The sequence below is a fragment of the Cherax quadricarinatus genome, chromosome 41 (genome assembly GCF_038502225.1).
Source record: "Cherax quadricarinatus isolate ZL_2023a chromosome 41, ASM3850222v1, whole genome shotgun sequence".
Lineage (NCBI taxonomy): Eukaryota > Metazoa > Arthropoda > Malacostraca > Decapoda > Parastacidae > Cherax > Cherax quadricarinatus.
The window spans coordinates 29,612,704-29,623,095 of record NC_091332.1 but is presented as its reverse complement, the minus strand read 5'-3'; the positions used below and the strand labels follow the sequence as shown (position 1 = coordinate 29,623,095).

At 38.2% G+C, this 10,392-nt stretch overlaps 1 protein-coding gene across 2 annotated transcripts in view; it reads left to right on the top strand.

The window, feature by feature from the left end:
- The first annotated feature begins 1,987 nt into the window (after positions 1-1,987).
- 14-3-3zeta (tyrosine 3-monooxygenase/tryptophan 5-monooxygenase activation protein zeta) overlaps positions 1,988-10,392 on the top strand; it is a 141,637-nt gene continuing 133,232 nt past the window's right edge. For both annotated transcript variants that reach the window (XM_053786943.2, XM_053786942.2), the window contains exon 1: positions 1,988-2,139. The gene's annotated coding sequence lies outside the window, so the exon portion shown is untranslated. The remainder of the gene's footprint in view (positions 2,140-10,392) is intronic.

The following is a 10,392-nucleotide window of genomic DNA, read 5'->3' as shown; positions in this document are numbered from 1 at the left end:
CACTTGTGTACTATCATCAACACTTGTACACTGTCATCAACACTTGTACACTGTCATCAACGCTTGTACACTGTCATCAACACTTGTGTATTATCATCAACACTTATACACTGTCATCAACACTTGTACACTGTCATCAACACTTGTACACTATCATCAACACTTGTACACTGTCATCAACACTTGTACACTATCATCAACACTTGTACACTATCATCAACACTTGTACACTATCATCAACACTTGTACACTATCATCAACACTTGTACACTGTCATCAACACTTGTACACTGTCATCAACACTTGTACACTGTCATCAACACTTGTACACTGTCATCAACACTTGTACACTGTCATCAACACTTGTACACTGTCATCAACACTTGTACACTGTCATCAACACTTGTACACTGTCATCAACACTTGTACACTATCATCAACACTTGTACACTGTCATCAACACTTGTACACTGTCATCAACGCTTGTACACTGTCATCAACGCTTGTACACTGTCATCAACACTTGTGTACTATCATCAACACTTGTACACTGTCATCAACGCTTGTACACTGTCATCAACGCTTGTACACTGTCATCAACACTTGTGTACTATCATCAACACTTGTACACTGTCATCAACACTTGTACACTGTCATCAACGCTTGTGTACTATCATCAACACTTGTACACTGTCATCAACGCTTGTACACTGTCATCAACGCTTGTACACTGTCATCAACACTTGTGTACTATCATCAACACTTGTACACTGTCATCAACGCTTGTACACTGTCATCAACACTTGTGTACTATCATCAACACTTGTACACTGTCATCAACACTTGTACACTGTCATCAACACTTGTGTACTATCATCAACACTTGTACACTGTCATCAACACTTGTACACTATCATCAACACTTGTACACTGTCATCAACACTTGTACACTGTCATCAACACTTGTGTACTATCATCAACACTTGTACACTGTCATCAACACTTGTACACTACCATCAACACTTGTACACTGTCATCAACACTTGTACACTGTCATCAACACTTGTGTACTATCATCAACACTTGTACACTGTCATCAACACTTGTGTACTATCATCAACACTTGTACACTGTCATCAACACTTGTGTACTATCATCAACACTTGTACACTGTCATCAACACTTGTGTACTATCATCAACACTTGTACACTGTCATCAACACTTGTACACAATCATCAACGCTTGTACACTGTCATCAACACTTGTACACTGTCATCAACACTTGTGTACTATCACCAACACTTGTACACTGTCATCAACACTTGTGTACTACCATCAACACTTGTACACTGTCATCAACACTTGTACACTGTCATCAACACTTGTACACTGTCATCAACACTTGTACACTGTCATCAACACTTGTACACTGTCATCAACACTTGTACACTGTCATCAACAGTATATAAGATAAAAATATAAGATAAATAATAAATACAATTAAGACACATTCAGACGTAATATAGCAACATATAGAAACATACATAAGATAATAGTATATACAAAGTACTGGTATAGACAAAAATTATATAATAATATATACAGAATGATGGAGTAGTTAAATATGTAAGATAAAACTACACATTTTTAAAATGAACCTGGCGGGCAGTGAGGCGCATGCGCACTTACATCCTCGTTTAACACCGCTTACTTTATCAATAACTTTATATGCATATAATCTAGAGTAAAAGTATATAATGATACACTAATGTCTTTGATTTAAAACATTCCCATATAAAAATTGATCTATGTATTGATCAGTGAAGAATTGAGATTAGTAAATGGGTAAATTACATTATTTAAAAATAAAGCATTGTCACTAGGAGAAAGTGGTGGTTTTTTAATCAATTATAAAATATAGTTTGGTTTATAATTGTTGCTTTATGGTTTATTATTGATGTTTTATTGTTGTAGTATTATAGTTGTGTTTGTGGAGACCGTGGAGGGTGGTGGGCGGCCCCGTGGCTGCCCCAGCAGAACCTTCCAGTCGTCAAGAAGCTGTGCTAGTGAGAGGGTCGCTCTGCCTACCCGGGGATATACTTTATATTTGTGTATATAGCACCTATTTTATAACCAAGGTGAGTGTAGAGTGAGTGTGTGGTGCTGGTGGAGCGTGTGTGAGGGTGCTGGGTGTAAGATACTCATAGAGTAGTGTTAGTTTGTGGCTTATATAAGGTAGGTGTGGCTGCAGCCAGCCGGCTAGACAAGTGTCGTCCACTTTTCTCCACTATCCTAAGATTTAACTTTAGCGTCTTAACTCCATTAATAATAACTTCCTTGTAAAGTAGTTTGAGGTTTAAAGATAGGTGGGGTATATGTGTAGGTGTAGTGGTGTAGGCAGCGTGGGTGTAGCGGCCGCCATAACTACACCTGACTCACCTTCACTACACGTACGCTGTGTAACCTACACTTTCACACTGCACTTGGTATATTTTTTTTTTTTTAGGTTACTATGACCATCAAGGAACGCCCCTTACTTCCAGGAATCTCTTCAGCTCGCAACCAGGACAACCTAGGTTCGATTCCCGGGCGGATAATTCCTGGTGGTTGTGTAAGGTTGTAGTGGTGCTGCTCCTGCAGGAGGGGAAGTGCTCAAATTTAATTAAAAGAATATAGTTCAAATTAATGTTAAGTTCTTCACTGGCATTAAGGAACCACCCAAAGATTATATTAGTGAAGTTTTGATGTTTTCACTGGATGGTCTAATAGGCGTGTTCTGGGTGTTACACCCGTTTAACTTAGTATTTATCTGCTGTAGTATTGGGTTACCTTCTGTACACCTTATGAGGACTCGACTGAAAATAAGCCACGGCTTGAATTGCCTGGGTTATACTGGGTTATTAACCATCCATGGTGTTCTGTAGATTTATGTTGAGGTATCTGCTTAAATACTTGAGTTTCTGTGGTAAATTATTTAGCAACATAATTTAGATTTTTACGTTTTGGTCCAAATTTTACTTGTGGGAAGTCTTCCTGTAGGGAAGTCACTGATTGGAGTCTTGGCCCTGTTGATCATTGTGGAAGTATAATTAGACTAGCTGTTAATCACAATTTAAATTGTGATGTCTCACAGCACTAGTCCTACTGACCTACTGCAGTTTTGCCAAATGTACTTTTAAAATTTTTAATTGAAGTTGCTGTTGAATAGCAATAAGCGTGTTAGGTGCCATACAGTTTTCAGCAACAGAAATTTGATATAAATTTACACAAAGTATAAAGCACCGATTAACTGTTTGTGAACTTCAGGAGCAATCTCCCAAGCAATATTTAGTCAGGTACTTCATAATAAACTAGGAAATGCGACTTGGTGAGTAATTAATGCATAGTATACGCCAATCTGATCAGTATTGCTGTTGTGTATGAAAATGGACAAATTATCCATTCCATCCTGTGGCTGGTGTCATTTCTGCCAGTTGAATTACACCTCTGGTTATCGTTTTATACATGAAAGGTTTGAACAAAAGTATTTAGGCAAAATGCTCGGTTATCTTGTATCCCAAAATAGTTCTTGATTTGGTTAGTTATTGCTGATCTAAGTGAAATAATGTATAGCCAGTAGTGGCTTTCCATAAAGTAAGTTGTAGGGCCTAGACAGGTTGGCTTTTTTTTTTTTAACTATGAAGATGAACCGTAATTTTCCCAATTTGGTCTTGCAATTGTAAGTCGAATTTAGTCTGATAGCATGATATCCAGGTCGTAGGCCCAATTACATAAAGGGTAACTGTTATATAACATTCGGATATTTAGTATAGCTGGCATACTTTAATTAATGGAAAATATCCTACCCTGGTAGGATTTGATTGTGACCTAACAATTCTTAGTATGTCCAGATTCCTGACTTTTCTAAGCTTGTATACCAGACAAATTTCTGGTCTCCTGCATATTCAGTGCAGAGTTATTTGACTAAACAAAATGGGCAGGAGTACGTCTAGACAGTTGCACAAGTCATTGGATTATACAAAGCAGGCCATCAGATGAAGGAAAGTATTTGAGTTGTCACTGAGGACCTGATTTTGTTGGTTCCTCGGTGTTGACTTGCCCAAAGCCCAGCCAGGGAACCCTAGAAAAATGTCCCCAATAACGTTAACTGTAATAGCATACTTAGAATTGCTGTTAATTTGCCAGACTCATTCATGCAGTGTTGTCAAAATTGACTGCTCCTTGCCACCAAAGTTGACTGCTGCTTACCACCAAAGGTTCCTCAGACTGAGGAACCTTTGATCAATGGCCAGGTACGTCTCCCAAACTTGCCCCCATTGAGACCCTCTGTAAGGTAAGGATAAGAGCCCATTCCTATGACTGGAGGTTGCCATCTCAGTTGTGGAGTATTTAACCAGTGAAACCCCAAAGAATGTGTTAATCACTTTCTAGGTTGAAGGATGACCTGAAGTGAGGGAGTGTATTTTATCGTGGGGGGGAGGGATGGGTGGCTGGCTAGCTAGTGTATTTAAATGACTAGTCGCATATACTGGGAACTGCCAGTGGAACCATCAAAAGGCCCTTGATACTGGTGACTGGAATTTTGTTCAGCATTGAGGCAATTGTTCATCAAACCAGATTCTTCCATTCCCTGGGTGCTTTGACCCCTTGTGGGGTGCCTTCCATTCCCTGGGTGCTTTGACCTCTTGTGGGTGCCTTCCATTCCCCTTGTGGGTGCAAAACTTTCATATAAATATAAAATATGCTTGTAGGGTGCCTCAGGATATTTATTAAAAATGGGTAAACAGCTGCAATATATGTAGGTCATCAAATTTTGATAAATGTGCAGTGCCTTGGTTTCTTAGACGTTTTGACTAAGTGCCTCCTTTTCCTTGGATTGAACCCAGTTACCTCTTCAGGTGCTGTATGATGTAAGGGTTTAGCATTCTTCTCTCTAAAATATTTTGCTAATAGGAAAGATTGCTTGTTGCCATGGCCTGGTAGATACACAAGATTCCCTTGTTGGTTTGAGCCTTGTTTCACTTTAACAATTTTATTTACCTATTGCAATGACCTGGTAGCTGTCCTCCGTGGGAGGTCAGAGGGGGGAATCCCTGGTGGAGGCTCGCTCATCAGTAGGTAACTCCCAGTTGGTGCCTTAGTGCTATCTGAAGTCACTGGCTGTTATTGTATGTTATAGCCTAAGTATTTGAGTTGCATAGTAAATGGTCTGGTTGTGTAATAAAATTACTTTTTTTTTTTTTGTGGAAAATGCTATACAGTACTTTGACCATAACAGCAGGCCTAATAGCTCGTACCTTTGAGTTCCAAGAGTTTAATTCTGACTTTGGACCAGGCTGTTATTGGCAGCCTGCTGGTCCACATTCATCAGAGCCTAGTTAATATGGCATCTGGTGGAGATACTTAGTTTCATCTTTAAGACTTTTTGCCCTTGTCACAGCAGCTATCTTCTAGTAAGGCGTTTCATAATCTGGGGCCAGCAACTTGCGTTCTCTTGTTCCCACAGTGCCCCTGATTTTTCACGGGACGTGTTTTGCACAACCATCTCTAAAGTATGTTAAGAGATTGTGCAGATTAGACTCTGGAGTACTTTTCCATTTAGTGTACCTTTCCTTTGCTCCAGTGAGTACATATTTAGAACAGGCATTCCCAGTAATTTAAATCCTTTTCAGGCTGATCTGCCTTGAATGGGACCATCAACACAACTTCATTCTAAATGAGCACAGTAGATTTTAAGTGTCACCTTAGGCACTGGTTCTGTAGTTTTGAAAGTTGTCTATCAATCATCCTGGCTGCAGAAACTTTTGAAAGGTCAATTGACAATTACTTCTGGGTCTTCCAAATGTCCCTTGCATTTTGCTGATCATCTTGGGTTTTGTCCCTTTAGTTAATTTTCCTCGTCTAAGCAGCTGGAACTGGATGCCATTGAATGTCATGTTCTCCACCTCTCATTTGGAAACCTTGCCATGTTGTGCATATTCTCTTGTTGACTTGGATGCTGATTTGATGTCTGCAAATGATAATTTGATGGGTGTTTTTAACCCTTTGAGGGTCGACAGGCCCTCTCCGAAACTCGTTCTCAGGGTCGGCCAAATTTAAAAAAAAAAAAAAAAAAAAAATTTCTCTTATGAAAAGATAGAGAATCTTTTCCCGATCATAAAGACACCAAAAGTTTGAAATTTGATAGAAAACTTACGGAATTATGCTCTCACAAAGTTAGCGGTCTCGGCGATGTTTACGCATCGGCGATTTTGCCCACTTTGAGCCCCATTTTCGGCCAATTTCACTGTCCTAGTCGACAAAAAACATGAATATTTCGCTAGAACTCCATTTTTTCTATCGAATGGGTACAAGAAACCACTCATTTATGAAATTCAACTATCCAGTACAGTGGTCAGAATTTAGCAATTTTGCCAATTTCACACAAATTTCAAAAGATGCCAATTTCCAAATAGGGTCCAGAATAAACAAGACATTCCTGGCACTAAAATGACATTTCCTCTAGTCATTATTCACGTCTCAAGGCCCCTCTTATATTCTTTTGCTTTCCACTTTGAATTTTTATTTTCACAAAAAATATAAGATTTACTGTTATGCAGACTACTGCATTAGTGTAAAAAATGGTATAAATATTATTGGTGCACTTGTGAAAGAATATTAGACTCACCAGTTGACGTGTATTGCACGCTTGGCACGATTTGTTTACTTTTGAAGTTTGGTAAAAATCGAACATTTCTGCTACTTTGAGCTCAATTTCAAGGCACCTTTCTTTGTAAAACCAGTCAAAATCATCTCTATTTCTGTAATATGTCTTCCATTCTATAAAATGAGACCAAGAAAACTAGAATACAACAATAAATACAATACGAAAATACACTGCAAAGTCGCTGATTTATTCAAAAAAAATGGTCAAAGTTTTTTTTTTCTCGTTATGCACTGTGTGCTGCAGGATTTTTTTTAGACTGTGCACACTGACCACATAGACCCATTCTTTCATATGAAGGCCTACCAGCTTTCTCCCACTAGATTTGAGGCCGCTAGAATGTATGAGTACTAGTACGTCAAAAACCCCTACGCGTAAGACGTACTAGTACGACGAAAACCCTCAAAGGGTTAATGCAAGGATAATAAACTGGCCTTCTGAAACCCAGACCTTGTCTATTCTAATCAAAGCCATGCAACTGATAACTTTAGAAAAGTACTGGTTTGGCAGTAGTGGATGAGTGAAACACCCCATAATGTGCAAGTAAAAAAATTTGGCTAGCTTTAAAAAATATTGTAAACAGGTAATGTATTTAGGACTTACTGCAATTTGACATTTGAACCATTAACTAGTCACATGACTAAGGTCCCAAGTTTAACCAAAATTGTTTCCTCGGTATAGGTTTTGTCACAGTATTGTGCCTTCTTTAGTTTTATGGATGGGAGTTGCCCATGCCTAGCATGGGCCAGTAGTATGCATTAGTGCTCCATCCTTGACCCTGGAGGGTCAATCCATTGCTGGAAGTCCTATGTACACTTCACGGTAATTGATTAAAGTTGGACATAGCTAAATTTAGGAAGAAGAGTAGAACAAACTTTAACTTTGGGGAGCTTTAATTGAACTATGAATAGATGGGTGTGTAATTTGGACCAAGCATGGTCCTGTAGGCCTGCTGCAGGGGTCAGCTGTCAGTCCTCTCATACCTAGTAAGTTCATCAGAACTCTTGATATAGTAAAGTGCCTGTCAGTAAAGCTAATAGAATTCTTAGCTTGATATAAGGAATGAAGTCCTCAGATTATACTTCAGCTTAATGTTCTTAGTCTTGTGTAGGTTATGCCACTATTAGTGGACATAAATGTGCTGGAAAAGTTTTAAGACAAAGTTGATCTCGTGTATTGGAAATCTTGACGGAGATGATAGAGGGCACAGCTCTCGGGAAAGGTGGAAAGCAACATACGGTGTAATGCAATTATTTACAACCTTTTGCCCACACAATGGGCTTTATATAGTTTGACTTGATAAGGTCCATTGTGGGCAAAACAATGTTAAGGATTTCATTTTACTGCATTTTTCATGGTCTTTGTACTTCATTTCTAGAAAGGTGTAGCATTGGTGAGATAAAATTGCAATGTGTAAATGAAATGCATGAATAAAGGATATGAATGTGCTAAAAATATCTAATAAAGGACTAATAGGTTGGAAAATTGATTTAGAATGGTTACAGGAAAGCACTGGTTTGGTAATGGTTGTGGATGAATGGAACAGATTCCAAAGTAGACATAAGTGAGAGCCTTGGGTAGCTTTAAAAAATACATTAGACAAGTGGGTGAGAGTTGTACCTGCATAGCAAGGGCCAGTAGGCCTCCTGCAGTGCTCCTCGGAGTAATCTTGATTCTTGTACTTGATAGACCAGTAGACTGTGGGTTAGTTGTGAAGGTTGCTTACATGTAAAGTGTAGCACTAGATTTAATCCTAAAAATGTCAGAAATCAGGTCTGTTGGGGTGACATTTTCATACTGGTGAATGTTAATATTTGAACTTGCTGGCAAGTACTAACCTATTTTTCTCTTAAGTTGGGTGACTTGGTTTAGCAACCCAACTATTTTGAGTGATGAAGTATGTTTAAAGTATGCAAAGGCTGGATATACCATTCGTACACAAAGGCTGGATAGTTTGCTTGCTTGGGCAATTCTAGGTTTAGTTGTTTGCATTGAGAAAGTGGCATACTTTTCACTAATATAAAATTGGAACTATATCTAAAAGATTGGAAGCAGGGAAAAAAAGTTGACTGCTAATACATTTTTGTTAAATTAATCTAGGGTAATCAATAGCAAACATTGGAATAAATGAGTGAAGTTACCATGACCATTAAATTTTCACAAGATTTAACTTGGTACCAAGATTTCTGTAACTGCAGTGGTTCTCTGAAGTTACTAGGTTTGTAGATTTTACCAAGGCCTGGTTGGAGACTAGACTACTTAGGTTGGAAAGGAAAGATTATCATTGTATGCTAGAACAAAGGCAAGTGCAAGATTTACCTATGTTCATAAGCTTAGCAGTCCCACTAGTACAAGTTTCAATTTAAATTTTTTGGCATAATAGTACCTGTTAGTCTATTTTCCTACTGCCAAATTTTTTTATGCAAATTTGCTAGTTACTGAAAAAAAACTAATCTAATTAAAACCTAAATATGCTATTATACACAGGGCCACTTGCTGCAGAGATAACCATTCAGTAATTTGAAAGTGATGTGGGAAGGTCTGTTGTAAATTAGTGAAACTAGTGAAGTGCACTTGTGATTAACTCCTGTAATTTGACACCCTCAAAGCTGTGCTGAAGACCCTTGGTATGAGCATATGCAAGACCCAGTAGACCTGCAGTGCTCTAGAACCTATATAACTTGCTATACTGTATAAATTGCCAAACGAGGATTGTTGAAATATTTAATATTTAAATTTACAAATGTGCACTGTAAATCAATGTATGACTAAATTGTGTAAATGTAGTATCCATGATAAATTTATTAACTTAGATTATAGTATCTAAGTGATTAATTAAATTCATTTGTTGGATAACTGCAGTATTTAAGAAAGTCAGACCTGCCTATATAGCTCACTGATGTAGGCATTAATATCTTTATTTACTACAAGTACATGTACATGGTATACAGGCTTAGCTGACATCAATGACATACTATGTAGAAAGCCCCGTGTTATGCTCAGCATTTCGGGCAAATTAGGTCAGTGTCCAAGGATGCAACCCCCACTAGTCTACTAACACCCAGGTACCCACTTTAATGATGGAACATAAACAGGTGTAAAGAAACACGCCCAATGTTTCTACTCTGGCTGGGAATCGAACCCAGACCCTTGCCGTGTGAAGTGAGAGCGTTAGCCCCAGGCCACCAGTTGATTATACTGTACTGGATAAAATTTGAAAATGCAGTGATTTGCTGAATGCTGTTGCCCCAACATGCAAGTCGGTAATAGTTTTAGGTAGTTTACAATGCAGGAAGTCCTTACTTCAGTGTCTTTAACATTGATAAAAAAAATATAAATTTTCAGCCAGGAATTGAAAGCATTTTGCTGTAAATTGTCAAGGTTGGGAATCAGTGAGTTGGACACAGGAAGGGAACAGTTTTGTAGTACTTGCTATAGGTAGTCAAATCTTGGTTACCAACACAACAGTAAGTGGAATACTCTTGGCAATATCAAGACTAACCTGACCAGTGGCTGGGCTCTAGAAAAACTACCTCTTCAAAGGTAAAGGTTGGCATAAGTGTCTAAGAAAAGAACAAAGTATCTGAGTAAAGCCACAGAAAAGGAGGAATGTAATTATTTGTATAGCTAATATTTGTAACTTGTTCAGCTGAATTTGTTTGAAGCTTTTATTGTTCATTTACTTTAA